Raw genomic sequence first — 4,874 nt, forward strand, 5'->3', positions numbered from 1 at the left:
AGCCAACCGAGAAATGCCGCTCTCCTCCCCCTGGCTGTCAACTTGCCCTGCATCACTCGCTCACTACTTCCCTCCCATGCCTCCTTGATGCCCTCCCAGTGCCCACCCTGCCTGTGTCAGTCCTTTGCTAATGCATTTTTCTTTTCCCCTCTGTTTCCCTCTGTTTCCCCCCCTTCTACCTCTTTTGTTTTGTTGTTGCTCCAGTGCAATTTCTCCAAGCAATGACAACCTTTCATTCCTTAAAGCTGTATCATTATTTATTTGTTCTGCCTATCTTCTCGAGTTCACGATGTCACACATTTGTACACACCTTTGGGAGTCGGGCTGTGAGATGGCGTTGACGATCGCCTCCACCGCCGTGTCGAAGAGCTCCGGATCAGGCAGGGCGCTGAAGCAGTCGTGCACCAGGCTTTCGCTCTCACTTAGGGGCACATCCAGCAGCACCCAAGATGACAGGCAGCGCAACACGCGAGCTTTCACTGCCCCGGGGCTGTCCGTCCTCTGCAGCAGTTGTTGCAGTAAGGGACACACTGACCCCCACTCCTGGCCCAGAGCCCCCCGAACCTAAAGGGAGGAAGATAATGAGGGTTAGACTGCTGGCATATCACTAATGTGTGATATGTTCCCATCTTAACGAGTACACTCATTTTAAGTTGTTTCTATACGTGTGCCAGAAGATACACCAACATGAAGCTTAACTGATAATTAAAAAAAAATAATTAAATACAAAATAATTTTAATTTTATTGTGAGGGTAAATTATAGGGCAGCAGAGTCTTTGAGTAATTCAAATTCAAAAAATTATGATTTATATGTATTTATATATTGTACATTTAAAAAGGACCAGTCCTATTTTCACAATGTTTATTAAATATTGCTCTTAAATAATACAAAAGCAAAAGCAATTGTTAAAAAATGACTGGATGGAATGATCAGATACTAAATAATGGATAGCTGCAGCCATAGACTAGAAAGGTATTCAGGTTCGATTCATACTGGTGAGCAAATGATCCAAAGGAAACCTGTGAATATTGGACAGGTGACCATCACCACCTGCTTGGGAGGGGGGGGATGCTCCCCACAGACGTACCTGTCCCTTTCTGTACTGCGGCAGGCGGCTGGTCTGGAATTCCTCCGGCAGGACGGTGAGCAGCTCCAGCAATGCCAGGCAGCGTGCCCGCCCGTCCACCCCCCCGCCCTCCTCCTGGAACACGCGCACCATCTCTGACACAGCGCCGGGCCAGGCCTCGGGCATTGTGTTGAGTGCCAGAGAGGCAAGGGCAACACATAGACGGGTGAGCACCATCTTGGAGCCGGAGGAGAAGCAGGCAATCTGTGAGAACAGCTGGGTCTTCAGAGACTCGTACTGGTCTGTGGGGATGTCCGACCAGTAGCGAGAAATCTTGGTGTGAAGCGCGCTGGCACCAAAGTACTGGATCTCTGGCACCTGTGGGAAATGATCAGATGAATACAAACGATGCAAAATACTTTCCTGCCATGTTATTGTGTGTTTGGGTGTATACTATACCTTATCTGGGCTCAGAAGGGACCAGCAAAACTGCCAGGCCTGCGGCGAGACCTGAGCCTGCATGAGCCATTTCTGGGCCAGATTTTTGTTTTCTATATTGGGATCATAATACAACTGGTGGAGGGCCTAAGAAAAAAAGAGAAAGAAAAGTTAAAGAATGATTAGAATTGGTGGATGGTAAAACCAAGAAGGAGTTTAAAAACATTGTCTTAAGTCCATTTGAGAAATGAGTGCAAATACACGACAAATAGGTCGGTCCCATATATCGTTATATCAGTGAGATTGCGATGTGCAATAGTCTCATTACAGGATGTGAGATGTCAGGTTTATAGCCAATGAACTCAAACACCTCCTACAACCTCATTAAACTGCTTGGTAAAAAGGAAACATTTTCATTTTTATGACTAATGAACAGCACAAGCCCGTCTGAGATTTCACGGGCTGATTTACACTGATTTAAGGGTGTTGCAGCAAACCAACATCAGTGTCCTACTTGGACAATTTATCAAGCAACCAAAGCATTAACCGCTAGTCCAGAGGAAGCTTGGGATGCAAAAAGACACTTGTCCTGTATGAAAATATTTAGGCTTAAAAAAAAGATGATGTAAACAAATCCTTTGTCGTCATCTGGTGGAATACCAGATACCAAATATATCATCCTGTATATTTTCACCTTTAGATATATAACGCAGCAATACAAAATATTATTGTGCAGCCGCAAACATTCAATACTCGGTTCTAAAGATAACAAACCAGCAGAGAGAGGAGAGATAGTCCTTTGAGCTCTTGTGTGATGGAATGCTGATAAATATTTGATGTCACCTTGAGAAAAGAGAATTGAATTCTCACTTGCAAACAGGCAAGCACACAGACACATAGCACAGTTTACCTCAAAAACCTGAACAATGGAGAGCCATGACTCAAAAGCAGCACTCTGTGAAGTACCGCTCACTCGGAGTAATATGAGCACTTGAGTGCCGGGAGAACGACAAGGAGCAGGAAAGCCAGAGAGAAAGTAGATATATGAGAAGTATGGAAGAGGGAAATAAAAGAAGGGGAAAAGAGAGCATTAATTAAACAGACACCTCTATTCCTGGAGAGGAGAGGTTTGGGCGCTACTCTGCACATATGCCTGTTTTTTCTTTCTCTCACACAAAAATACACACATGAACATGCTCACTGAACCTAGACTGCTTGCAGCCACCACTAAGTGTCTGACAAGCAACAAAGGGAAACATTGTTATTCAGAAAGCTTCTGATCCTCGTCTTTACCCCTGAAGCCTTCTCCTTCCTCTAGCAGCAGTCATTCTCTCTCTTCCGTCTCGAATTCACCTCCCTTCAGCCTAAACTGTGCATCCAGTCTCATTCTCTGTGTCAGCTCGCCCTCTTTATCTCAGGCATCTTCTCAAATCTACATATCTTCCCATTCCCTTCAATCAAAGAAGTTCAGGCTGTCAAACAAGAGAGGATGAATAATACCGAGAGGAAGCCACAGTGGGTCACAGAGTATGATGATGCATCTGTACAGAGGAACATCAATACAGCGTCAATGCCTGCAGGAAGCAGAGTCTCAGGTGTTTCACTCCGTCTGCCATCCTGGAACACAATTATCTGTCTGAGCTTACTGTAGCAGGCTCTGAACACCACTGGCGTCATGTGTGTGAGAAATAGCTTATGGTGCCTTAAAGTGCAGCAGGTACTCTGTGTGCAGTATGCATCTGGCTTTGCTGCAAGGTCTTTTTAGCCAACTAACGTCCATGAGAATCTTGCGCTTTCAAAGCAGTTTGAAGGAAAACCACTGAATCTAAGAAAATACATGTTTTTCTTACATTTTTTACAGACTACCATAGACTGTGTGTTAGTGGGTTGCGATTCGGCAAGGTCTCACTATGGATCATTATAACGTATTCATCCTAAAAGTAGGGCTGCTCGATTATGGCAAAAATCATAATCTCGATTATTTGGGTCAATAGTTGATATCACGATTATTAAAAACGATTATCCATTTACTTTGAAAACATCCATTTATTGAAAAAAAAAATGTGAACAGTATGTTTTTAACAGTTGATTACCCTGAACTTTAAGTATAATAATTCAACTGAAAAAAACAATAAATAAAAAAAAAAATCAATTAAAAAAATTCAATTAAATAAATAATCGTTTTATTTTGATTATGTTGTTTTCATAATCTTTGAAAGCCAAAATCTTAATTGCGATTAAAATACGATTAGTTGAGCAACCCTACCTAAAAGCGTCAGGATGTTTTTGGCTAGTCAGCTCTCCTCTGCCCTTTCAGTAAATGAAGCTGTGATATCGGAGTTCAAAGCAGTAGCGGATCATTACTGCAGTCCACTGCGTGATGGCAGACCTCACCTGATCCCACGCCAAACAGCGCTGTGTCTGTGTCAGAGTGCGTCTGCTCTTCCGAGGTTTTTTATCAAAGCTCAAGAAACAAAACAGTCTGTGAAAAGATTAAAGCAGCAAAATGTACAAAGAACCACCGCCCTTTCTCCTCCTAAAAAATCTCCAGTTATCTCCACTCACAAACTGTAATTGCCCATTACTAAGAGGTTTCCTAAAACAAGCAAAAACACAACAAGAAACAGTTGCAATTATTTGCAGCTGAAGCCTATAATGCAAATGCATAAGCTATGTATCTACAGATGGTGGCAATGTGCCTGAACCACCTGGCTTCACCTGAGGATGGTGTGCTCCTGGCAGACACTGTCCAAGGTCATTAGCCTCCTCTATAGTCCATTTCAGCAGGAGGGGGAAGAAGAGGGATGGAAATGAAAAAAACATGGCTCAACTAGACAGATTCACCATCTGCTCACACATAGCCATGGATTTACTGTAACTGGTACACTTATGTGCTCACTACCAAGCCCAGGAGAATAACTATAGAGTATGCCCTGAGCTGCATTAACGTCAAAGCACAACAATGCATTTACCTTACAAAATATCAAGAAACATATGAAGGATATAAATAAGAAAATTATCATAATCTAAGGAAGAAAGAAAGGTTGCTCTCATTAATTTTAAGGCAGGAGATGTAGATAAGGAGAAGCAGGTGGCAGCATGACGCTTTTGGAAACATTATAGAAAGCTCCACACACACAGAAAATAAAGACACAGGCGGAGGTAATAGGAGCGATCACACACACACACACACACACACACACACACACACACACACACACACACACACACACACACACACACACACACACACACACACACACACACACACGATGAAGCAACAGATGGAATCAACAAACTGCTGACTCACTGCCTGGGGTCCCGCCCAGAAGTGAAACCGACCAATGGAACACTGCCAACTCACTGGC

The 4,874-nt window shown here is 43.3% G+C and overlaps 1 pseudogene; it reads right to left on the bottom strand.

The window, feature by feature from the left end:
• Window positions 1–270: 270 nt before the first annotated feature.
• LOC104945058 (importin-13 pseudogene) lies at window positions 271–3,073 on the bottom strand (annotated as a pseudogene).
• Window positions 3,074–4,874: the final 1,801 nt, after the last annotated feature.

Source organism: Notothenia coriiceps, unplaced genomic scaffold, assembly GCF_000735185.1.
Source record: "Notothenia coriiceps isolate Sejong01 unplaced genomic scaffold, NC01 NC01_scaffold00009016, whole genome shotgun sequence".
Classification (NCBI taxonomy): Eukaryota; Metazoa; Chordata; class Actinopteri; order Perciformes; family Nototheniidae; genus Notothenia; species Notothenia coriiceps.